Raw genomic sequence first — 27,926 nt, forward strand, 5'->3', positions numbered from 1 at the left:
CAGCAGCTTGCCTGTCCAGTGCTTCATCTCCCAGTGACCACTGGTTTTCAAACCAACAGTAGACAGGACAATTTAGTCAGCATTTTAATAACCTGAGGGAAAATCTTCCATTGAATGCTACCTAAAAAGCATCTCTCCTGTGAAGTCTTTTTTAAAGTTGCATTCTCTCAATTCACTGAAATTTTGTACTTTCCCATCAATTTTAACCTTTGACTTTGCTGTAAGGCCCAGACTGGGGATAAGCTTGCTTGGAAAACTTTGTAACTTTTTTCTTTTAATTCTACAACCGAGCTGAAGAAGCCGAGGGTACCAGACTCTTTGCTAAGCAAGCTACCTCCCTGCTGTGCACGTCAGGGTTGATCAGACTGCTCACACCATGTCTGTCCCCACAGTGCACAGTTGTGGGTAGACTGAAAAGCAAATCAGGCAGACAGTCTCTAGGGAACCTCTGTGCTGCCTTATGGATGTCGTGCGACAGAATTGCCAGTGGAATAATTTGGAATCCTCGATCTCCATTTTATCTAAAGCACTGGAGAAGGCTGCCTTGGAGCTCATACACTCATAGCTCATCAATCTTTTCCTTCACTGGTGGCCAGTCTGGTAGTGAGACTGTAAGTAGTTCCTACACAGGTCTCAAAATGCTAGTTAACACCATGCTTATTCCAATGCTTGGTGCCTGCATGGGCAATTTCAATCAAGCATTTCCTGGACTTTTTAAATATTTCAATGCACACTCCTGTTTATACTCTTCCCATTTCCCTTGGGGTGAAATTCAGTGTTAAGGCCAGCATTGTATCGTTAGCGACAAGAAAGAGTGGGTTTTGGGCTTTAATGGTAAAGAATTTAATGTGCTAAGAGAAAGCAAAGGTGGTGATGTTTGTGATACAAGCTCTGTGTAAACAGAGCTTTCTATTTCCACCTCTTGAAATAAAGTGGTAGATGCCAGAAAAGCTGACAGCATGCCTGTCGTGTAAACATCACGACCTGTTCAAAAGAGTGTGATCCCTAGCTGTGGGAATTCAGCCTCAGCTTCTCACCTTCTCTCTTCTCTCTCTCTCTCTCTCTCTCTCTCTCTCTCTCTCTCTCTCTCTCTCTCTCTCTCTCTCTCTCTCTCTCTTGTCATTTTAATAGAGTGTTTGGAGGCCTTATGTATACCAAGTATCAGTGTAGTCTTTAACAATAAACACAGTAAATAAAATAATACAAAGACCCAGTGCTAAAAATGTATTTCCCCATCTTACTGTTTTCTAGTGTGCTTCATGTCATGTCACAGTATTAAAAACTAGAGTAGCTTAGGGAAAAGGCGGTGATGTCCTCCATGTTTCCACCCACTCAGGAAATTCTGCAGGAGAAATGGTGCTGTTTCTGTAGGCTTATCTGAGCTTACATGGGTGGCATGGAATAAGCTCAATATGGAAAAGCTCTTGCTTGCAACCATATTTATAAATGTCATAAAATAAGGTAACTGGGGCTGCACCTCTGTTGTGTGCCCATGCATCTGGAAGGCCCATGTTAGCTCTGATTAGACTTCCAGAGTGACAATTATATTGCTTAGGCACTGCTCATGCCTTCTCCCAGGAGTAGCAATCAGGCCTCTGAGCCAGCCAGGTCAGAGGAATAATCAGATACCTGGGACCAGACACTGCGTCTCTCAGGTTCTCACTCCAGACAGTTTCCTTGGCTTTTAATTATTGTGTGTTCACGTGTGTTTCCCAAGAGAATCTTCAGACCTTACCTCAGTCTCGTTGTGATTTATTTCATCTCAACTCCAGACATCTAACACCTGCCTTTGCTGTCCCACCAAGTAGTGGCTGTGAATAGTGCTCATGAAGCTCCCACCGTCGGTGAGTCTGAGTCACACAACCCATCGGAATATCTTCCTTTTCAATGTGAACATGTCCATTCCTAAAATGGTTGCTTTAAATACTGAATTTCAGCTTTGTTTCCTCTTCTATAACAAGTGGCCTAAGTGTTGTACATAGTGTTTGTCTAACAAGCAAATTTTAATGAAAGAATAAGCCAGTTGGAATGGGACTGATGGAACAGGGGACCAAACCGGACTCTCTGAATGTGGCTGACGGTGGAGGAGGACTGAGAAACCAAGGACAACAGCAATGAGCTTGAACTCTACAGCATGGACGGGCTCACTGTGAGCCTTGTCAGTTTGGTTGCTCACCTTCCTGAACTTAGGGGGAGCTGGGAGGACCTTGGACTTAACATAGTGAAGGGAACCCTGATGGCTCTTTGGCTTGAAGAGGGAGGGAGTGGGGGTATGGGTGGAAGGGAGGGGAGGGAAGGGGGAGGAGGAGTGGAGGAGATGGAAATTTTTTATAAAAAAATAAAGAATTAAAAAAAATAAAAAAAAAATATTGGACCTAAAATTTGAGACCTTAATTTCCCCTTGGGGGGGGGGGGAAGGTCTCATTATAAGGAGTGTCTAAAGCCCTCTTCAGATATGAGGGGAGTACCCTAAAGATTTTTTGCCACTGCTCAAAGACAGGACATCACATGAAATTTGAATTTTATTTTTCACAAAGTTTGCTTTTTCTATGTCCTCAGTTCATTATTCAACTTAACATGAATACAAGAATTTGCTGCCTCTAAAAATAAAAGTTATAAAATTGCCAAAACAATAAATGATTTTTCTTATTTAAGGTTTACATACTTAGGGTCTTGATAAGTTAAGGTACCTTTACAAAAATCTCTCCTGCAATTTTATCAGGAACATGGTCAATATTGACATATTTGACAAGATTCTACTTTCTTAATGCTTTTGAGATTCTGCAGTACATTTTATAAAAGATCTAATCAATAAGCTATATAAACAAATCCAGTTATGTTAGTGGTTTGTAGTGTGGAGCTGCGGGCAGGCCTGCTTTTTGTCCCGCCCTGCTCCTGGTCGCCAGCTAGCTTAAAACCCAAAATAACATCACACAAATTGTATTCTTTTAAACACTGCCTGGCCCATTATTTTCAGCCTCTTACTCACATCTTGACTAACCCATATCTAATAATCTTTGTAACACCACGAATGGTGTCTTACCGGGAAAGATTCAGCACATCTGACCTGGTGGCTGGCTTCATCGCATCTCTCTCCCTGAGCAGAGGCATGGCAGTCTGTCTAACTTAGGAGAGGCGTAGCATCTGACTGAGCCATCTACCTCACTTCCTTCTTCCTGTTCTGTCTACTCCGCCCACCTAAGGGCTGGCCAATCAAATGGGCCAGGCAGTTTCTTTATTAGCCAATGGGAGTCCTCCATCAGTGGTTCATGTAGGAGATTCCTCCTTCCTTGTACCCCAGTTTTCTGTTTCTCGGGGTGCCCTTGCCCTGTTCATGATAGCGAAGGTTGTACTAGAATTGTCCAGTTAGGAACCTTCCACCACAGAACACACTTAAAATGAAAACAAATGCTCAGCTGACTACTGTGAAGAACTGAGGCTGCCTTCTTTCCATTCAAGAACCTGAGGGCACTTCAGTCCATGTTAGTTATTCATAAACGGGCTTTAGGACTATCAAAGAAAGTTACACTAGACAGAGTGAGACAGGCAGGAAGACTTTATTCAAGACTACTGAAGTAGAGGTGAAAGATTAAGCTCAATCTGTGTGTAACAAAAGACAGTAAGTTTTTTTTGAGCACTTGAATGAAGTAGGATGAAAGTCCTGGAGGGTGCAGGGGAAGATGGTTGAAGTGCTCAGGCCATCTGTGCCTGATAATTGAGCTTATTAAAGTTGTGCTCCTTCCCTCCCACAGAGACCATGCAAAAGGGAATCTATCTTTCTTTATAATGTCTTGTCAAAAGGGTTTTTCATGGCCCTTTGAGAAAGACACTTGGCAAGAGGCTAGGAGAACATTTATCTGTACTTCAAAGGGTACGGGAAACTTACAATGCTGAGTTGTCTAAAGCAAATGCTCTAAGAAAACAGAGGTCACGGTCCCATAGTTGAGTCTGTCTAGAAGAGAGTGACAGAAGAGTGTGCAGACAGGTGTAGTCATGGCTCCGGCTCACTGCATTTTTCTCCCAGCCTGTGGTGGTGTGAGGGGCAGTCTAGCTCTGCTTCCCTTACATGTCCACACTCTTTCTGTACCCACCATCTCTTGCCCTATTATTTCTTTATTTGTTTGTTTATTTATTTATTATTTTTGGCTTTTTCGATATGACCAAAATTTCCCCTCCCTCCTCTCCTCCCAGGACCTCCCCCGACCTCCCTTCTATCCCCTATTTATTTGTCCTCCTATGTTTCATCTGTTCAGAAAAGGGCAGGCCTCACATGGCTAGGAATGATATATCAAGTTGCAGTGCGATTAGGAACCTCCTCTTCTGTTGAGGCTGGACAAGGCAATCCAGCAGGAAGAAAAGGTCCCAAAAGCAAGCAGCAGAGTAAGAGAGAGCCCCCTGCTCCCACTATTAGGAATCCCACAAGAAGGAAGATTGAGTTACACATCTGATTAGTCACATTCAGGCTCCCTGGTTGTTGATTCAATTTCTGGGAGCCCCCATGTTCTGTGGGTTTTCCTATCATACCCTTGACCCCACTGGCTCCTACATGCCTTCTTATTCTTTCTCACGATTCCCTGAGCCTAGACTAATGTCTAACTGTGGGTCTCTGCCTCTGTTTCCATCAGTTGCTGGGTGAAACCTCTCTAATGACAATTGGGCTAGGCATCAATCGTGTTTGTCTTTCTGAGGTTTGGTTTACCTCTCTCAGAATAAGCTTTTCTTGTTCTATCCATATGCCTGCAATTTTCATGAGTCATTGTTTTTAACAGATGAGTAATTCTTCATAGTATAAATGTACCACATTTTTAAAAATCCATTCTTCAGTTGAGGAGCACATAGGTTGTTTCCAGTTTTTGGCTATTATGAGTAAAGCTGCTGTGAACATAGCTGAGCAAGTGTTTTCATGGTATGTGGGAGAGTCCTTGGAGTATATGACTAAGACTCGTATAGTTGGGTCTTAAAGTAGATCAATTCTCAATTTTCAGAAAAAGAACCATTGTAGAATGAAGCGGCAGGACTGCGTCCCGCCACCCGGCCACCGGCTAGCTTTACACCCGAAATAATTACACGGAAACTGTATTCTTTTAAAACACTGCCTGGCCCATAGTTTCAGCCTCTTATTGGCTAATTCTCACATCTTGCTTTAACCCATATTTAGTAATCTGCATAGGACCACGAGGTGTGGCTTACCAGGAGAGATCTTAACCTGCGTCCATCTCGGAGAGGAGAAGCATGGAGACTCACTATGGCGACTGCCTGAAGCGTCTCCCCCACTCTACTTCCTTGTTCCCACAATTCTGTTCTGTCTACTCCACCTACCTAATTTTCTGTCTCTTAAAGGGCCAAGGCAGTTTTCTTTATTAATTAACCAATGAAAGAAACAGACAGATAACTCTCCTCCATTAAACCATATTGATTTCCAAAGTGGTCATACAAGTTTGCACTCCCACCAGCAATGGAGGAGTGCTCTCCTTGTTCCACATCCATGCCAACATGAGCTGACTCTTGAGGTTTTGATCTTAGCCATTCTGACAGGTGTAAAATGGAGTCTCTGAGTCATTTTCATTTGCATTTTGCTGATGGCTAAGGTTGTTGAATATTTTTTAAATGATTCTTGGCAATTTGAGATTCTGAAAATCAACACAATGAACAAATCCTTGTTGAAACTAACTAAAAGACACAGAGAGAATATCAAAATTAACAAAATCAGAAATGGAAGATGAAACATAAAAACAGACACCAAGGAAACCCAAAGAATTATTAGGTTATACTTCAAAACCCTGTACTTCACAGAAATAGAAAATATAAAAGAAATGGATAATGTTCTCAATAGACAACAGTTACCAGTATTAAGTCAAGATCATATAAACAATTTAAATTTAAATAGATCTAGAACCATTTAGCAAATAGAAGCAATATTAACATCTCAAAAAAAAAAAAGAAAAGAAAAGAAAAGAAAACAAACCCAACTCAGGGCCAGAGGTTTTAGCTCAGATTTCTACAAGACTTTCAAAGAAGAAGTAGTACCAGAAATTTTTTCCACAAAATAGAAACATAAGGAATATTGCCATATTCATTTTATGAGGCCACAGTCACCCTGAAACACAAACCACACAGAGATTCAACAGGAAAGAATTACAGACCAATTTCCAGTTTACCTTATAAACATAGATGCAAAAATAATCAAAAATCTACTTGCAAACCAAATCCAAGAACACATCGAAAAGATCATCTACTCTGATCAAAGGGATTTCATCCTAGTGATGCAGGGATGGTTCAACATATAAAAATCTGTCAATGTATTCTGCCATATGAACAAATTGAAAGAAAAAACATATAATGCCTGGTTTGATGCTGAAAAAGCCTTTGACAAAATCCAACATCTCTTCCTGAGAAAAGTACTGGAGAGATCAGGGATACAAGGAACATACTTAAACATAATAAAGGCAATCTACATCAAAACTTAGCCAACATTGTTCGCATCAAGGTAAACCTTGGACCTGCTCCTTAGGAACCTTGTGCACTGTGTCATGCACTGCACCCTGCCTTATACCTGCTTTTACAACTATTCCTTTAAGAGACAAGCCCTGCCTACTCCCACTCTTCTAGCTGCTCTTCTGAAGAGGCAATTAGTCTTTGCCTCTCTTTCTCCCCCTTTCTCTCCCTCTCTCTGTCTCTCTTTCTCTCTTTCTTTCCTCCCATTTACTCTTCTCTCAATAAACTCAGCACTCAAGCTCTGTCTGCATGGTGTATTTGTCTCCTGCCTGTGGTCCTCACCTGTCAACTCAGGTAATAACTCATCTTGTAATCATAACAACCATCAAATTAAATGAAGAGAATCACAAAGCAATTCCATTAAAATCAGGGAAAAGACAAGGTTGTTTACTCTTTCCATATTTATTAAATACAGTACTTGAAGTCTTAGCAAGAGCAATAAGACAGCTTAAGGAGATCGAGGAGATACAGACTAGAAAAGAATAGGCCAAAGTATCATTATTTGCAGGTGTTACGGTAGTATACATAAATGACCCCCCAAAATTCTACCAAGGCAAAATCCTAGAAGTGATGAACACCTTCAGTGAAGTGACTGGACACAAAACTAACTCAAACAAAAAAATAATCAGTAGCCTTCTTATATACAAACTATAATTGGGCTGAGAAAGAAATTCAGAAAATAACACCTTTAATAATGGCCACAAATAATATAAAATATCTTGGAATAACTCTCACCAAGCACATGAAAATTCGTGTATGACAAGAAAGCCTTTGAAGAAAAAAATTGAAAAACATACCAAACAATGGGAAGTGCTCCCATGTTCATGGATTGGTAGGACCAACTTAGTAAAAATGAACACCTTACCAAAAACAACCTACAGATTCAACAAAATCTCCATCAAAATTCCAACATAATTCTTTAGACTTTGAAAGAATAATACTCAATTTCATTTGGAAAACAAAACCCCCACAATACCTTAAGCAATCCTATACAATAAGAGAACTTCTGAAGGTATCACCATCCCTGATTTCAAGTTCTATTACAGAGCTATAGTAATAAAAACTGGATGATATTTGCAAATAAACAGAATGGTTGATCAATAGAATCAAATGAAAGTTCCATATGTAAATCCATACTACTATGGAACTTGATTTTGGAAAAAAAGCCAAAATTATACAATGGAAAGAAGAAACCACCCTCAACAAATGGTGATCACCTAACTCTAGAATTGACAGAGAAATCTTGCTGCCAAAGAAATACATCATCTAAGGACATACACCTAAGCTATTGGCCAAACAGTATTGCAAATAATACAGTCTCTGTGTGATTATTTCAGGTGTGGGCAGCTGGGAACAAATAAGCAGCCTCTGCCTACAACAGAGGATTATTATCCTGCCATTCTCTGGAAAATAATTTCAATTAAAAAATTCTTGGCATAGTGTGAATTCTCCTCCTCCACCCTGTGGATTACAGTGCTGGAACTCAGTTCATCAGGTCTGGCAGCAGCTTCTTTCCTTACTCATCAGTCTTATCAACATGTAAGTACCACTCTCATGATCTCATCTAAATCCAAATACTTTTCAAAGGCCCCTCTTTCAAATACCATCATAGTGGGGATTAAAGAATTGATGTGCACATGATAGAGGACATGGAAATTCAGTTCATAGCACCTCTTATGTAAAGACAGAAGTAGGATATACTAACTTTGATAGTCTGGGTCTAGAATAGATGCTTATACCAACAGAGATATATAATAGCAGAAATGGCTATTTTTTATTTTATTTTATTTTTAATTTTTGTTGTTGTTGTTTTGTTCTATGAGATTAGGTTTCTCTATGTAGCCTTGGCTGTCCTAGAACTCAATCTGCAGACATACGTATTTCAAACTTAGATGATTTGCTTGCCTCTGTCTCCTGAATGTTGGGTTTTAAAGTGTGAGCTACCACTGCAGGGAGATGACTTTTTGCTTTATTTTTTTGAAACAGCTATTCTTTAGCAAATGCTACTCTAAATAGAGACTGCATGCTCATTTCCTTGCTGCCCATACCTGAGTAATCTCACAGAAACTTTATTAATTACAGTAATGTTTGGTCAATGGCTTAGGCATATTTGTAGGTAGCTCTTTTATCTTAAATTAACCCATTTCTATTAGTCTATGTATCACCATGAGGCTGTAACCTACCGATAAGGTTCTGGTGTCTTTCTACTTTGACAGCTACATAGCATCTCCCTGACTCCACAATCTTTCTTCCTTCCTTCAGTTTAGTTTTCCCACCTAGCTTTATTCTACCCTGTCATGTGCCAAAGAAGCTTCTTAATTAACCAATGGTAATAAAACATATTCATAAAATACAGAGAGGAATCCCAAATCATCTTGCCACTTCTGTCTAAATATAAAGGAAGATTTTCACTTAAACATCGTAAAATTGCATATAATAGAATAGATATCAAACAAGAATTACAGTTATAATATTTCCTTGTAAGTTTAAAGTTTCATATCTAGTTTATCTTTTACTATAACGAAAGAAACCCTATAACTATAACTATCTGTCTTCATCTTCATGAAAGACCCTAGAAGCATATAATGTTTTCTAAGTAAACAAGAAGTGCCTTGTAAGCAACTTCCAAAACTCTAGAGTTGACAGAGACATCTCACTGCCTAAACGGTCACTCAAAGTTCTTTGGTAACTTTGGGGAACGCATTTTCAGCCTACAAGCCTATTGTATCTGGCAGACTTTTCTGTGAAGCAGGAAATTTCAAAGACAGTTGCTCCAAAGGTAGTTTGTCAGTCACTTTCTTCTGTGTCCTGCAGAATGTCTGGCAGATTCTTTCATGAAACAGGAATCCGGAAGGACTGTCTTACCTTCTTTAGTCAACTTCAGTAGTCATTTTTCTGTGGGTCCTACCATTCCAGTTTACACAGCATACCATCAAGTAGTCCAGAAAAGAGCAGGTTCTTGGCAAAATAGCCAGCATTGTCATATTGAAGGAAATTTCATAACAAGTTTCCTAAATGTCCATCAGATTCTTTAAAGTAATTGGTATTGCCAGAAGTAGACATGTCTCACTGTTGAGAAAAGTCTATGTTCTTAAAACATTTTAAAAGCCATATTCTGTGGGTCTTTGAAGGTTTGAAGAGTACCTATCAATCTGAAATATATCTAAGTACATCTAGATAAACCTAACTAACATGACTAAATGTTTGATTATTATAGATGACTATTAATTTCTATTTCTTAACTATACATTACATTTTTAAATGAGCTTCACAAACATAATACCTTAAACAAGAGCAGAAATACATATACATAGTGTAACAAAATAGTCCTTAAATTTGTATCAATAGACCAACATCCAAACCAAAGCAATTTATTTATCTCTATATGACATCCCACTTTAAATGAAAACATATATATATATATATATATATATATATATATATATATATATATATGCATACATACATACAATCATTTGGGGAATTTGGGTGTTTCCTCCAAAATGTTTCCTGTTGTTTGTTGGATGAAGTATTTTTAGGGTTCATGGAGACTTTTGAGTGGGTCTTGTTCCATCAAACCACATTAACCTGGAAGGGATCCTCAAGTTCTCATCCTCTGTGGAAACAGAGCAGAACCTCTTTTCCAAAGTAACATATTTTTAGACTCAAATTTTGAAGTCAAGAAACCTTTAAAATATATATGTTGGTTTAGCTTAACAGTCCATACAATGAAATGTTTCTCTGTAGTTAGCTCAGTCACAGTCAAAAAAATTAAAAGAAAACACAATATATATAATCCAGATTCTTTGTATATTTTCCATCTTTATGTGGCTTTTTTACTTTATTACTTTTTAATATTTATTGTGTTATCTTTACTACTTTAATCTATGACTGTCTGTACTCTTTCTTTTCTCTCTCTTAAGCCCATGTTCATTCATCTAACAGTGGGGACCATTTAGAGGTCTATTTATTTTGTCTGAATCTGTCTTTATTATGTATCTGTAATATTTTTCTAACCTGGAGCCCTTCTTAAAATGCTAAGTGACAGGGTTTGGACTAATGCTGCAGCTTTGCCTGTTTACTCTGCCCTGTTTAACACGGCAGATGCATGTTCACTGCCAGGTCTGTGAACCATGCTCACCACTCCAGCTCCAGAAATGAAGTGAGTCTATGTCACGATTCAGCAATTTGTAGCACTCTACTTAAAAGTCCCATTTAAGTGTTGTGTAACAGGACCTCCAGCAAGAGTCAGACCCATTTATGTTTCCAGCATGAGCCAGGAAGTTGGATTTTAATGAAGCTGTGCTTCTGCTTGTAGCCAGTAAACAAGGGCCTATCTAAAAAAATGTTGCTACCAAGAAGCTCCAATTAACTGCCATTTTTGTGGGTCTAGAGCTCTCACCCCTTACTTAAGGTTTCTTAGTCTTTATATGAATGTATGATGCTTAACATTTGGATGCCATAATGAAAATGGAGACTGCACATTGGTTTTCCAGCTGCCCAGACCTGAATAATCACACTAAATCTATATAATTACAAAGCTGTTTGGTCAATGGCTTAGGCATATTCCTATCTAGCTCTTACATCTTATATTAGTCCATTTCTATTGGTCTATGTATCACTATGACTCTGTGGCCTACTGGTAAGGTTCTGGCATCTTTCTCCTTTAGCAGCTACATAGCATCTCCCTGACTCTGCCTTCTCTCTCCCTGCATTCTGTTTAGTTTTCCTGCCCAGCTCTATTCTGCCCTGCCATAGGTCAAAGCAACTTCTTTATTAACCAATGGTAATAAAACATATTCTTAACATACAGAGGAAAATTCCACATCATGTTACCTTCTCATCCATGATGAAGATGGGGTTGGCACTGCTCAGTACAGCCCAGAAACTCATGATACCTGCACAGTCACCAAAACAGCTGCGGATCTAGAAGAAAACTGACTGATGTTTTGCACAACTCTTTCTCCATCTGACCTAATTCCATCACTATTGTGTGGGTCCAGAGATCAGCTTTAAGAAGTGGCATGGGTCAGGATTCAGAACTCCTGATGCTGATTTCCAATTCAGTGATCTTGTTAATTTTGTTATTATTTCACAATGGTGTTGCAGGTGTGTCACCTGAGCATACGGATCTTCTAGTAGATTTCATTGAAACACTCAAAAAAGAACAAATTTCTTTCTTTATATTATATTTCTGACATCACAAGCCATTCACTGCTTTTAAGCTCATGATAATTCAATGACACGATTATCAACTGAAAGTTTAGTCTTGTTTCTGTTCTAAAAACATACAACAGATTGGAGTTAAGTGCATGTAACATCCTGGTCCTTACAGGCTTGTAGCCACATCACAGTGCAAAATGAATTTAGTACAATTTCTTAAGTCTCTATAGTCTTTTTATAGTTTCAATGAAAACTTCAAAGTCCAAAGTTCAGAATCTCTTCTGGGACTCCAGGCAATCTCCTAACTGTAACACGTGGAAAGTCTAAAATGAAATTATATATTTTGAATATACGATGGCACAGAATATATATTAACATTCAAAAGCAAGCATAGTGATGAAACACTGAAGAAAAAAATCCTGAAAACCAACAGAACCATCTCCAAATTCTGTAGTACTCTCTGTGATGTCAAAAGGTTCATGTGGCTCTGCACTTTTATCTCTTAAATTGGTTCAACTCCCTGCCTACAGCTCTTTTTGGCAGATATAGCATATCTCTCGCATCTCCAAAATTTTGGCGTCTCCAATTGAATCGTGGCTAAACCTTCACAGCTTCACACTATGGCTTTTCCTAGACTATACACAGAGATTTTCCTCCCACATCTATGAACTCCAAGACCTTTCTTTAACCGCAGAGAAAGATTCCTCAGTCCCTTTGCTCCTGTATATTCCATGACTCTAAATCTAGAACCATGTGTTGGATGCTTTCAAATTGGTGTCACCTGGGATGAACCTGGCCCCTTCCTTGCATCACATTTGTACAATCTTTTAATTGGCATTGCTATATTTTAAAAATATAGCGCTAGAATCAAAGCCCAGCCCCATTGTCCTTGGCTTCTCAGTCAGCCTCCACCATCAGCCACATTCAAAGAGTCTGATTTGATCACATGCTCCATCAGTCCCATTCCAACTGGCCTTGGTGATCTCCCATTAGATCTGTCCCACCGTCTCAGTGGGTGAATGCACCCTTCAAGATCCTGACTTCCTTGCTCATGTTCTCCCTCCTTCTGCACCTCATTAGGACGTTGGGAGCTCAGTCCAGTGCTCCAATGTGGGTCTCTGTCTCTATCTCCATCCATCACCAGATGAAAGTTCTATGGTAATATGCAAGATAATCATCAGTGTGGCTATAGAACACCCTGACTGCTCTTTGGCCTGGAGAGGGAGGGAGTGGGAGTGTGGGTGGAAGAGAGGGGAGGGAAGTGGGAGGACGGGAGGAAATAAAAATTTTTAATAAAAAAATAAAAAATTAAAAAAAATAATATAGGGCTAAAACTCAAACTAGTTTTATTTACTTTAATATGAGATCTGTGTTTTATATCAATAGTTGTATAACAGAATATTTCTGATTGGGTGAGCTCTAGAGACTGTGAAGAGCTAGACTAGTGGAAGGGGCCTTCATGCTGCATTTTTTATGACAGAAGAGAGAAGGGGAGGAGAACACTGGGAGAGCAAGAAAACAAACATTCACCCTCAATCTATCCAAGATTCAACTTTAATCCCCTAGTGAAGGTGCCGACATCATGGACAAAACATCATCTGTTAGGTGAATCTTAAACTGTCCCCTGGGAGATTCCAATTTTAATATGTCCTTTTTGTAGGACACCTGCACAGCTCCCAAACATTGAGTCTAGTCTATTTCTTTGGGCTGAACCTCCACTATCACTTTCCTGCTTCCCAACATTTATTGAAGGAATAAGTGGCAATAACATTTCTATTTTTCAGGTTTCTGGGAAATTCCTTTCCTCCTAGCATTTCCACATAAAAAAAAAATAAAGATACCAGGTTTTTAAAAATGCATTTCTGAAAAACAAAAATAGAATTCTTGGTGTTTCACTTGCTTCCTTATTTCTGTTAGTGAAGGTCAGTTTTCTGCCCTGAGATTATGAAATGACTGAACACACAGTACAGAACAATGAGCAGAGGAGATTGACAGCAGTCACTAGTCACTTGGAGTTTCAGATCAGGGATGATGACAGCACACCATGGGGTTGCTCATGAACAGAGTGAAAAGCCTAGGACTGTAGATGGCAGGTTTCATAATATCCAAGGAGGGAGAATACCCTTGGATTCTAGGGAAAGATATTAAATTAGCCTGGTTGTATAATTGCACTGACTGGCAAGGAACTGAAGCTTATTATTCTGTGATAAACCGGAACTGCAAATGGATACTGCTCTGGAAAAGGTTATTTGAATAGATGATTTATCTTTAAAGACATTGAATGTGTCATTTCAGGCCCTCTTGGTTTTATAAGCTATTCCCAACAGTATTGAGCCAGATTTTAACTATCCACTTATATGGATTTTTCTCAATTTGTGTGTCTCAGTATTTATTGTTTTTTGAATCTATCACTATGTACATATGCATGTATGATCTATCTGCCTGTCTATTTGTCTGTCTATCTAATCTTTATTTCTGTCTAATCTATTTAATCTCTTTCTATCATATATCTGTCATGTATCCATTTATCAACTTACAATATACCAGCATCTATAGATCTATTTGTCTTTATGTATACATCTCATTAAGGGAACATTTTAAAATTTTACAACTATGTGTTTGTAGGCAGAGACTGCTCATTCTTTCATGGCCACCCAGATCTGAATAATAAAACAGAAACCATATCAATTATAAGACTGCATGGCATATTAGCTTAGGGTTCTTATTAACTAACACTTACATCTTAAGTTAACCCATTTCCATCATCAGGAGGCTGTGGCTTACTGGTAACGGTCTGGCAGGTGTCTTTCTCCTTTGATAGCATCTCCTTGACTCTGCCTTCTTTTCTTCTTTATCTCTGATTGGAATTCCTGTCTTGCCATATTCTATGCTGCCATAGTGTTGGGCCAAAATTATCTCAGCCTATATCTTGAAGCCTGTAGGACAGAGAAAAGCCTGGCTTGGATTTGTAGGATAGTCTTAAAGCTACCAAGGATGAGAAAGCAAAATCTAGACAGACACCCCTCCAGCCAGAGGGAGGGTTTGGCTGTCTCTCATTGGCTGAAGGTACCCCCACACCACACAATGTCACTTAATCTATAAAAGCTGATGCTCACAATAATAAACTGAGTTCCTGCTTTGACTGGACTCCCTATTATGTCTGATTGTCCTTCATTGTGGGACTGCAGATCTGGTTGTCCTGCATCGTGGGGCTGTGGAATGGGTGGATAGCATGCTCACCTTTCCCTGGGTAATAAGCCTAAGGAGACCTGGCACCACAGGCCCAAATAAGTTTATTTATTGACCAATGGTAATAAAACATATTCACAGTATACAGAGCAGAATCCAAAATCATCACCCTTTTTTGTCTACATAAAAAAGGAAGGTTTTTACTTTAATATAGTAAGATTACATACAAAATAAAACAGTTATCAAGCAAGAATTATAGTTACAATATTTAGTTCTTTTACATTTGGCAAATTAGGGAAAAAACTTTATCATCTATCCTATCTTTGTAAGTCTAAAGTTTTATGTCTTATCTATCTTTTATAAATAAAACTATCTTTCTTCAACCCCATCAAAAACTCCAGAAAGATATATTACCTAAGTAAACAAGAAGTACATTATAAGCAACTTCCAAAACTCTAGAATTGACAGAGACATCTCACTGCCTAGACAGTCTCACAAAGTTCTTTGGTAACATTGGAGCATCCATTTTCAGCCTACAAGCCTATTGTATCTGGCAGAGTTTTTCAAGAAGTAGGAAATTTCAAAGACAGTTCCTCCTATACTGGAAGTTTGTCAGTCATTTTCTTCTGTGTCCTGTAGAATGTCTGGAATACTCTTGCGTAAAACAGGAACCTGGAAGGACTGTCTCACCTTCTTTAGTCAACTTCAGTAGTCATTTTTCTGTGGGTCCTGCATGTCCAGTTTATACAGAGTATCATCATCAAGCAGTCCAGGCAAGAGTAATTTCTTGCCAAAATGGTTAAACTTGTCACATTGAAGGCAAATTCCATAATGAATTTCTTCAATGCCCATCAGCCTCTCTGAAGTAATTGGTGTTTCTAGAAGCAGACATATCTCACTGTCAAGAAAAGTCTAAGTTCTAAAAACATTTTAAATGCCATATTCTACACATCTTTGAAAGGTTTGAAGAATACCTATCCATCTAAAATATATCTCTATATATCTAGAAAACCTAACAATATGACTACTAGCTTTACTATTATAAATGACTATCTTTTAATATGAAGTTTTGAACTATACATTACATTTTAGAAGAGTTGCACAAACCCAATACCTTAAACAAGAGCAGAAATACATAAAACAAAATTGACCTTAAATTCATATCGATAGACCAAGACTCATCCCAATGCAAAGTTTCATCTCTATAGTATATCAGCCTTTAAGTGTAAACAAATATTTATAAACAATGTTTGGAAATTTAGACATAGTTCTCTCTAAACTGCTTCCTGCTTTTTGTTGGCCAAAATAATTTTAGAAGTTTACAGAGACCTTTCAGGGTTTTTTTTTCATCAAACAACATTAGTCTGGAAGGAATCCACAGGTTCTCATTCTCTATGAAAACAAAATCAGAACTTCTTTTCCAAAGCAAGATATATTTAGACTCACATTTTGAAGTCAAGATAACTCTAAAGTTTATATGTTTGTTTAGCCTAGCAATCCCCAAAATTAAATATCTCTCTGTACTTAGCTCATTCACAGTCAAAAATTCAAAGAAAGCACAATAATATACATAATCCTGAATTTCTGTGTATAGTTCATCTTTATGTGGCTTATTTTTATTATTCTATTGCTTTTTCTACATGTTTAATATTTATTTTATTGTCCTTACTCCTTTAATCTATGACTTTTGTACTCTTATAACTCTCTATTCTTTTTTGTCTTGCTCTCAAGCCTATGTACATTTATCCAACACAGTGACCTATTTAGATGTCCTTTTCATCTAAATCTGTCTTTATGGCCTGTCTGTAATCATTTTCTGACCAGGAGTGCCTTTTTTTAAAAAAAAATGCTAAGTTGGCATGGCTAGGACGAACTCCATGGCCCTGTTTGCTTGTTCCACCCAGTCCAACATGGCGGAGTTATGTTTACCACCAGCTCTGTCAGCCATTCTCTCTGCCCCAGCTCCAGAGACACAGCAGGACTATATCTCCATTAAGCATTTTGTAACACACTGCTCACAGACCCAATTTAAGTGTGGGCCCTCCTGAAAGAACCAGAGTTTATTCAGTCAAGAAGATGTTTCTTAATGAAGCTATACAGGTTTTGTTTTGCTGCTAAAGCTAAGTCAGGAAGACTTCTTGTAAAGAAGTTGTGCCTCTGTTCACCCCCAGCAAACAGAGTCTATTGAAAAAATGCAGCTACCAAGAAGCTGTGCTCTTTTTTTTTGTCTAGAATTTCTTCCCAGGCTCTCTCAGTTTTTATGTGGATGTAGTTGCCTCATGTTGGCACTCCATTTTGTATGTTGAAAGCCTGCTTTGTTTGCCTTTGATTATGTCATCAGGTATCCTTGTTTCTTGAATTTTTGCTTACTTTGAATTACAATAACAGTCTGTCTTGGCTATGAACATTTTAGACCCTTCAAGCACAGACTTTAAATCCTATTTTCCCCTTTCTATTTTTCTGTGGTGATGTTATATTTGATGCTGGTGATATGATATGATCTACTTCCTCATATCCCTCTGAAGAGGATCAGAGGGAGAACAGAGAATCTATTCATACCTATGATGGCAAAATGTCTCTTGATTGGTGTAAGTAGCCCCACCTCACTGGTAATAAGATTTCCTGTCTTGGTATGACATACTTTCCCAGCACCAATGTCATCTCTACAGCCTTTTCTAACTGTGGTCTACTTATCTTCTTCATCTCTTTTGGGAGCTACCATCAATCTCTGCTAACATTTTTAAATTAGTTTTCTTAGTGTAAACTAATGCTTTCTTAGCATGTACTCTTCAACTATTAAAATATTTTCTTATCTACCTGTAGATTCTAGATTGCACTATGTAACCTGCCAACTCACCAACTTAATGTTTAGAGAACAGAAACAAAATAAAACAAAAGTACAAGCCTTGTTGCAAACCCAGAAGTGATAGTTTTGTCAGTAGCTCATCTTCTGGTAAGAATGGAACACCCTACAGTTTATAATCATGGCTTTCACTCCAATACAATATATTTTAGTTATTCCACAGTGTATTTTGTTTGTTTTATTGTCATTACACCTAGCTAGTAAGTGGGGGTATCATGGAGAACTGTAGTGTTGGGCTTTGTTGACACATATCCCTTCAAGGGTTATAAAGAGTTTAGAGTAGGAAAATTCAACCACCACTGCACTTAGGCCTGTGTCTAAAGATATTTGGTATCCTTAGGAAGTTTGACTTTTTCTACTTTGATGACAATCTACAGTCCCATCATTATTTCTCTGGTATGTACAAGGACTAAAATATAAGAACTTTTGTATTGAAACTAATACCGATATTGTCAATAATGTAACTTAAACGTTTTGGTTTGAAGCTTGTCTATACATATTTGGCATTCTATGTTTTGACAACTTAGGTGAATTTTAAAATGAACTTTGAGGACTATAGATAAGAACATTTCATATTTTATGAAAACTGATTGGCAGTTCCTGAAAACAAAATCCTAGACAGAGATATCAGAAGTCATTTTGACTAGCCCCTTGCTTCCAAGCACTTAAGTTGAAACTGGTTGCAGTCTAAATGTGGTGTTCTTTATTCCCCTGTCTCTAAAAGCACCTTTCTAATGGAGGCTCCATCACCTTCTTTTCCTTTGCTTTACTCAAACATGCTTCTAACACACCAAATATAGATCGTTTTTCTTATGATGTAAACTCATTTTTGTAATCTTATCTTGCAGCCCTTGTTACCGTAGCTCTTCGACCATTCCTTCATATTTGATTTCAATTGTAGATAAAAGTAATAATCTAAATTCTCTTCTGAGCTGACATAGTCCCAGAGGCTTCAGGCAAAATGACTCTTTGCTTTTTCGCTAAGGTTGCTGCCAGACTGAGGGCTTACTCTCTCTCCAGATTCTCCTAATGAAAAAGAGAAAGCTCTTTCTTCAAAGAAGGTAAGAAAAGATAACAAAAAGAAGCAGAAAAAAACACAAGGAAGCACTCAGAGGATGTGAATTTTAGAGATCAGCTGGAAAGCTGTTCTTCCTACAGTGAGCCCAGTTTATTTTCCCTGTTTTTTAGAAAGCATTATTAGAGGCTGGCCCCACTGGAAGGTTCACTAGTATCCCATTGCCTAGTCCCATGCTTGCTGCTGAATGGAGCCCTACTCATCCATCTTTTCCTAAAGGTGAGAAGAGGAGCAGCGTTAGATACAGCCACCAAGCCCCTAAATTCCTTTGCTGTCATCAAGCATGAACAATGCACTTTTAACATGTAACTTAAAGACAACAGAGAATGAAGTGGTACTTTTGATACATTTATACAATGACCTATGACCTACTTTCTTTTTGACAAACCAAAGAATGTTGGTGTCCACACATCAAGGAGTTGTTTCCATTGCTTTTCAAATATTAACATCCTTTTACGTAGTCCTTTCTCATCCCTCTTCTCTTCCACCTCTTTTTTATGTGTATGCGAATGTGTGTCTTTTTTTCTGTCAAAGTTATTTCCATGACAGAAAGTAATCTGAGTTTTAAGAATGAATTATTATTTCTTCAGCATTTAGTAGTTTAGAATCATTATGACTAAGAAAAGAACTAGACCGTTATTCTTTTGGAAGCTGTACTTTTATATTCAAAGAAGGTTTTTTTGTTGTTTGTTTGTTTTTTTCCATTTTGTAATAGGTGTCAAGAACTCCTAGGATGCAAATGTTTTATTATTTCCAGAAAGGCAAAATTGCAATTATTGTTTCTATTTTACGAAGAAGAATGTAGGCCTGATTGCCTGCCTTGTTAGAGGTCGGAAGGAACTGTACAGGACTGACATTTCAGTGGATGATCAAAGCATCTTCCACTTTAAACACATGATTTAAATGTCCCAGATGCACTACTGTAGCACGTCACCTGACATTTTCTGCCTGGTGGTTTCACTCCCTGCTGTGTTCCAAGCCACACCACTTAGCATTGTATCACTCCATTCCACATTATATCTGTTTACGGGGTAGCTATTTCACATGCTAACAGATTGTGTCTGTGTGTATTATGTATCTTTTAAATTCCCTTACCGCTTTTATGCATTTCAAATGATTGTCTTGATCTTTCTTTTGATTGCTTAAAAGGGTGATAATTTCAGTATTTTCAGCAACGTTGAATACAGCAAAAAGCAGTGTTCCCAGCCATCCTGTTCCTGAGCAGCTGCTGTCTGAAAGTTTTGAGAATTAATGGTGATGTCCACATTACTAAAATGTGCTTTTATTCCCAAATTATCTAAAAACCAACAAGGAGGTTCTGAAAGATAGGGAAGTAGAGCATGAGAAAGGAGAGCACTATCATGTGTTTAATTTAAAAGGAAAGAAAACACAAACAACTTCCACTTGTCATAGTCTATGTTTTGTAAACACCCTAATAGTTTCCCTGAACTAATTGTATTTTAATCGTTTAATGAATGAAAACCACTGGAGGCTGTGGTATGTAACAAGACAGTAGCTGGTATAAAAGTGGATTGTTTTGTATACAGATTTTTTTTTTTTTTGGTGAAATGATATTTCCCAAGAAAATAAAATTTGTTGTGAGACAATTTATGCTCAAAGATCCTATGCAGTGCTTCCTTTTGGGAAGAGAATGTATTTATTTTTGCTTCAATTACACATGAATAGTTGAATGCTATTTCAATGCTTTATATTCTATTTCATTGTACGCCAAATGATACCTTTCTTCACAGGTGATGGATGAGTAGCTCTATTGAGGCAGCACAATGGACATAGAGCCATTAAGGAAAGCACTGGTTGTAGAAAAGTATCATTGAATGACTCATAAGAGAATCAAGACACAGAAGCCAACATAACACTGGTCATTGTCTAAGTGCTACCTATGAGCACTATGAGCTGTAGCAAGCCTCTCTGTTCTTTGGCTCCTGTCTGCATCTTTTAGCTAAAACCTAATGGTGAACTAGAAAAAAAAAGTTCCATTTGGGAAAGGGGATATTCACTATAGCAAACATTTTACGAGAAACTATCCTGGAAAATTTCAGTTAAAGTCTCTGAAGCAAGAGAGAGTTTGCCATAGATATATGCAGCGCTGGAAATTTTAGGAGACTTGCTGTTTTATATTATGACATGCAAACACATGTTCATGGCATAATCAACCACACAATTAAACTAATGCTCTTAAAGTTTTTATTTATGTTAACTGGCAAATGGAGCCCAGCTTTATTTCTAATCTTATTTACTATGAGTGTCAAAAATTAATCTAATTGTATATTGTACAAATTCTACAGAATGTTTCAGCAAGAATGACTTTTGAAGGTTCTTTCATAGCCCTTTTTTCCTGATCCTATGCATTTTAACTTCTGAGGAACCAGGATAGTATGGTTCAGCCCATTTGTGCTCTGCCTTGAATAGCAGCTTGTCAAATTCACAGGGTCTCAGCTCTTGATCTCAGCTGTGTTGGCCATTTCAGTGTCCTGTAGACTAGCAGCTTCTTCATGCTATAGTGGAGAAGAAAACCAAAAGGCCACATGCTCATGTGGCCACTGTCCCTTCTCCAACACAAACTGGCTCTCTTATATCTAAGTTGTGTTATGAAACATTTTATATCAACAAATTGTGTAGAATAGCGCTCCGTTCTCCACAGAAGATGCTCTAAGTCACTCAGCAGAAGCTTGAGACCTCAAATAGAAACAAAACTTTTATGTATTATGATTTTCCTATATTGTACAGCCTTTCCTCTAAAATTTCATGACTTATTCTTACTGTAAGGCTTAGAAACATCAACATTCATACACACATTTCTTTGCTTTATTAAGTAAGCAACATTTATCTTTTCATGTAAAGTACTTTTTAGTTTCTCTTTGAGATATCAGGACCATCAAAATTAATACTCTTTCGCTTTGTGGCTATCACTAAGTGAAATAGGATTTACTTGAGCAAAAGTTCTATGATATAATAGCAAACCTGCAGACTTAGATGGCTACTATGTGACTCTTAGGTGGAATACAGATATATGTGTGTGTTTGTACATGCATACATATATGTAAATATATACATATATATGTATATATGTTGGATACACTGAAGACAAGATGATTCTCATATACCAGGTGGGATGGGATGAGCAGAGTGGAATCAGGTGAGATTTTTATCATAGTACTCAGAATGATATAGAATATAAAACTTGTTACTGTTAGACTTCTTCTTTTAATAACTTTTGACTGTGGTTGGCTGTATTTAGCCAAAACCATAGATAGTAAAACCAAGAATGAGAGTTGACTTCCACATTGTGTAATCTCTCACAGAGACTTTGTTTATTGGAAAGGGAAGCTATAGGAAGCCTGTGGATTCAGACCACTAAGACACCATCAGCATCTGCCCTGTAACCAAACTGCTATCAAGTAGATGATTTGAGCTATATTACCATACTGCTACTGACATATAAAGTACATCAGTGACTATAGGTTTGAGGATGGAAATCTAATCTTGATTGAGCCTTCTATAGCCCCACCCTCCCCCTAAGGCCTCTTTGTCCCCGAACACTGAAGTGCCTGAGAGCAAAAGTTATCTGCTATCCTTGGATGGATGATTTTCCACATCTGACTTTTCAGAGGTCACTTGTGCTAGATGTAATCTGTAGACACTGATGTGAACACAAACATTTATATGCTTTGAACTCAGATTCATAGCCCACCAAAGCCCTCTGCCACAGTCAGCCTTGACTTTGCCATTGCTCCAGTCCTTTGTTCATCTTGTTCCCCTTCCAAAGTATTTGTTTTTAACAAGGTTTTATATGGATCACTAGTCCTGTCATTTCTTCTACCAGGAGCTGATGACTCAGTGTTCCTCATAGCTCTTTCCACAAACCTACCGAAGCCTGAAATACTTTCCAGGACTAACTCAGAGTAAATTTGTCTCTGACCAGCTGTCTTTTTTCATTCTTTCATTCATCAATCATATTTCAAGTGGATCCACCAATAACAAAGGCTTAGATTTAAATATAAAATTCTATAAAATTATTGTATAGGGGCTCCAAGAAATTCAAGAGTTATGAATGTAATATATATGTATAAACATGTATGTGTACATATATAACATATGTATATATAGTGGGGTAGAGAGTGTGTTTTGTGGAAACCACAAATAATTTTGTTTCCAAGAGATTCTTATTGAACTATTCGATCTGTTATGTGACTAGCCTGAGTTGCAGATCCCTAAAGACCCTACTCATGTGGCTAACCTGTGATCCTTAAGGGTTTATCCCTCATCTCTGATGCACTTTTTTTTGTTTGTTTGTTTTTGTTTTTCGAGACAAGGTTTCTCTGTAGCTTTGGGGCCTGTCCTGGAACTAGCTCTTGTAGACCAGGCTGGTCTTGAACTCACAGAGATCCGCCTGCCTCTGCCTCCCGAGTGCTGGGATTAAAGGTGTGCGCCACCACCGCCCGGCTTCTCTGATGCACTTTTTAGTGAACTTGGCTCCTAGAGGATCTGATCACCCTGGTGATGACCCAGGCTATTCTCTGAAGCATGTAGAGGAAGTCAGGTGTACTTTACTGTGATAGGCAGAAGAAGCCACACTGATTAGCTATGCTAACAGTTTGAATTAACAAAGAGGAAAAACTGTAGAATGTGCTGCCTCTCCAGTGGGAGAGGAAAAGGTGGAAGTGATTAGAGTTTTAAAATCTTCCTAGAGGCATCTACATTGGGCTGATAGGCAGGTGGTGCTGTTGCTTCAGAGGCTTGAAATTTCCACATGATGCTAGAACTCATCAGGTCTCTCAGGAGGGTGCTGATGGGTCAGTAATGACATTTCAGAGTCTAGCTCAAATAATATAGGAAGAAACCAGAAAGGGATCAACCATGCTTTTAGTAAAAATGTTGTTCTAATATGATACCAGCAATGCAGCAAGAAAACCAGAGAAACAGACCTCATTTTCCTTCTCCAGCATTCCTGACTCCTTTCTAACTACCTATTATAAATCACTAGGAAAGAGAAATGGGGGATGGGGTTAGTATGGTCTCAAACTCATATAACTGAGCTGAAGGATCCTGAGCTCAGGACCATGGGGTGCATAATGACACTCTGTCTCAAGACAAAACAAAAGGAAAGGGAACAGTCACAAAGGGAGTTCAGAGATAAGAGGCAACCACAACACTCAGCAATGTAACATAAAAGAGAGAATGGTTAAACAATGGGGAAAAATCTATGAATCTAAATCAGTTCAATTCTCACAAATACGGGTGCTTACTGTTAAGTACTTTGTAAACAACATCTATTGAAGTTTGTCTCTTCTCAGGTTCTCAAGTTGGTGAGGTCTTAATCCATATCCCCACCTCTCTCTCCCAACCCCCTCTTCTCTGTTTCTCTTTGCTTCTCTCTGTTATACTGATTTTGGAAACACTTGCTGCACATATACTAAATTACACCTGTAATCTTGTGAACACTTGTTTGTCCTCAAGAATCCTTTTTTTTGCTACTGTTATTGATAGTGTTAGTGGTCATGGTAGTAGTTGTTGTGGTGGTGGTAGTGGTGGTGGTGGTAGTGGTGGTGATGGTGGTGGGGGTGGTGGTGGTAGTGGTGGTGTTTGTGATGGTGGTGGTCGTGTTGTTTGTGGTGGTGGTAGTGGTGGTGTTGGTGTTGGTGGTGTTTGTGGTGGTGGCAGTGGCAGTGGTGGTTGTGGTGGTGTTGGTGGTGGTGGTGTTTGTGGTGGTGGTAGTGGTGGTGTTGGTGGTGTTGGTGGTGGTGTTGGTGGTGATGGTGGTGTTGGTGATGATAGTGGTGGTGGTGGTGGTGATGGTGGTGGTGGTGGTGGTGGTGATGTTGGTGGTGGGGTTGTGTGTGGTGGTGGTGGTGGGTTGTGTGTGGTGGGGTTGGTGGTGGGGTTATTGTTGGTGGTGTGGTGGTGGTGGTGGTGGTAGTGTGGTGATGGTGGTGGGGGTGGTGGTGGGGGTGTGGTGGTTGTTGGTGGTGGGGGTGTAGTGGTTTGGTGGTGTGGTGGGGGGTGTGGTTGGTTGTTTGTTGGTTGGTGTTAGTGGTGTGTTTGTGATGTTTGGTCGTGTTTTTTGTGTGTGTTGTGTTGGTGTTGTGTTGGTGGTTGTTTGTGGTGGTGGCAGTGGCAGTGGTGGTTGTGGTGTTGGTGGTGGTGTGTTGTTTTGTGGTGGTGGTAGTGGTGGTGTTGTGGTGTTGTTGGTGGTGGTGGTGGTGGTGGTGGTGGTGATAGTGGTGGTGGTGGTGATGGTGGTGGTGGTGGTGGTGATGGTGGTGGTGGTAGTTGTGGTGGTGGTGGTGGTTGTTGTTGTGGTATTGGTATATGTGTGTGTGTTTCTGAGTTGTCATCTCCTGTACCCCAGGCTAGTCTTGATCTTGCTATGTAGTCAAGGTTGCCCTTGAATTCCTGATTGTCTTTGCACTCCCCAAATGGTAAGATTATAGATGTGCAGTAACAATTCTATCAAGTATGCTTAAAGATTATATCTATGAGTTGTATGTATTGATGAGTTAACCCTGAATATTTAGAAACATATGTATGCATGGTTCAATGCTCAAATAAAGAGAGCATATCTATCTCCTCAGGCATTTACTGTTTTTCTATTTACAACCTTTTTTCTAACTTCTTAGAAAGTGCCCTGCCTTGACTGCACCTCCAGTCACCTGTGTGCATCAACACAGGAGAAAAGGATTCCCAGGCTGAACTGTATCAGTCTCTCCTCATCTCACGCCCAGACTCCCTGATACCAACATTACTCCTACTCCTACTCCTACTAGATTAGCTGGAAGTAGAAGACAGAAGAAGCTTCAAACCAGATCCAAGAGGAGTGCTCTTTCAGTTGACGCAAGTCCCAAAGCTGTCCACTCTAAGTAGAAGAGGCCAATGAGGAAAGCATAATCGTTAAAGTGGCATATTTTATTTTCAGTCAGAGTAGAGAAAATCTATTCATTTTTAAAATCATTGTTATACTTTGGATGCATATTTATTTATACTTTCTCATAGAAGAGGGAGAAGAACTTTACAAACAGATACAATCTGCATAAGGAATAAGAGTGCTGTTTGAAAAGGAATCAGGAAAATTCTAATGAGGAGTATGCATAAAATACACTGTTCATCAGTGCACAAATTGTAAAATAATGTGTAAACACAGATGAAATGAGTACCTCCAGCTTGCTGCTGCTCTAGTCATGCTGGGAGCTCCTGAAAGGCATTATTTTGTTTGCATGGTATTTTCTTTTTTCTGCTTTGACTCATTGCTGGTTTTTAATTTATTTTTTAGTTATCTTAATTAAAACATCTTTCATTCACCACCCCTTGGATCAAGGCAGAATATAATTTGCAAAAAACAAATAGTTAAGTGTGAATGCCATGTAGAGCTTTTATATCATGGTAAGAAGCAGTGTCGATTCTATTGATGTAGAAAGAATATCCAGGGGAAGTCTAAGATGCAACAACCTAGTTAGTGTTTGTTGCCCAAGAACACCTCACTCTGACATCTAGGAAGATGTGTTATTTCTAGTAAACAGTCATTTATCATGCCCCTTCCATTGTTGATTGAGGAGCATCTTCTGGGTACCTCTATTGAAACAGGCCTGTTAGCTGTCCCAGGAAATCCTCTTCCTTCCGTGCTTCTGTGTGGGGGTAGGGTGGGGATGGTATCCTGCTAAATTTAATTAGAGTTACTTGTACACTCATGGGTAGGAAGTTCCTTATTGAAGCATGGGTTACTTTTTAGAGGGTATACAGCCGAAGAGAAAATGGCACTTCCTCAACTAGCAACCAATAACTGTCAGTAGTTACTCAGGGAGAGATGGGGCCTCATGTCCTCTCTCCCTACGATTAAATAGTGATAGATCCAATCTTGTGTATTTAAGTATAGCATCAGTGAGTTTATGTGTGCATGGGCTACATCACGTTCAGTACACATCTTCTTGCAACACATCACCTTGTCTAGGTCTTTTATTCTTTTTTTTTTTTTTTTTTTTTTTTTTTTTGGTTTTTCGAGACAGGGTTTCTGGGGGGCGTAGATGTGCACTTTGGACCAAGCATTGCACCGTCACTTACTGTTGTTCTTTGCCCAGTGATAAGCTCCTGTATAATAGCTGTCTGCTTCTCTGAGGAAGGATGGGAGTGGCAATAACCTAGAGGTAAAATCATAAATATTAGGATTCAGCAGACTCATGTATGTTTAGAAATGCACTAGCATAGATTCTGTTTAGGGCCTCTTACCTCCACAAGCACTGACTGTTGCACAGGTTTACGGTAAATATGGCTGGTTTAGTTCTCATAATGGGATTTTCTACTGTAAATAAGGAAATCTGGTCCTAAGAAGGAAGACTCAGTAATTGTTACCTGCAAGAGAAGAGAAAGAAAACAGGCAAAATAATTTCTACAATTTGTAATTTCTGCAATTATCTCTGCAATATTTTCACAGTAAGATAATGAACTCAAGGGAAAAGGCTTCATTGCATACTACAGACAGATATAGATGCTGCAGTTTCTGTTAAATGCAGCTGCCACCCTGACTGAAAAAGAAAATGCTGTTGTAGTCAATAAAGGTTTGAGTGACTTTACAGTGAATGAAAATATGCAGTCCTCTTTCTTCGAAGCAGAACAGTAATTACAGGGAGGAGATAGAAGCCTGGCACTCAAACTGGCCCTTTATTACCAGTGCATTTTGCACCAGACATACTAACAGGGAGGTGTCTCAGGTGACAGTTGAATTTTGTTTGAGTTGGTATTAAATTATATTGCATGATTCTGTGATATAATTTTAAATTCTATATTCTGTTTTTATGCTCTAAAAGTAACTTTAGTTTGTTACTTTCTCTTCCTTCCAACTAAAAATACTGCTTAACCCTTGCATTTACTTCAGTATATGGAAACAATGTCTATTTTATTAGACATTATATGTACAAATGGGAAAATGACTTTGTATACCTTGTTTTATCTTTGTATGGAACAGAACTTTTTAGATAACCAGGAATCCTATTCTCTAAATTTCTCATTGATGAATTACCTATTTTTGCAAAAGGATGAGCCATCCATCAAAAAATCATGTTTTGCCTTCCTGACTTCTTAGCTCTACCCCCAGAGAATGTCAGAATCAAATTTTTCATTTGTGCTATTAAA

This window comes from Arvicola amphibius, chromosome 12 (genome assembly GCF_903992535.2).
Source record: "Arvicola amphibius chromosome 12, mArvAmp1.2, whole genome shotgun sequence".
In the NCBI taxonomy this organism is placed as follows: Eukaryota; Metazoa; Chordata; class Mammalia; order Rodentia; family Cricetidae; genus Arvicola; species Arvicola amphibius.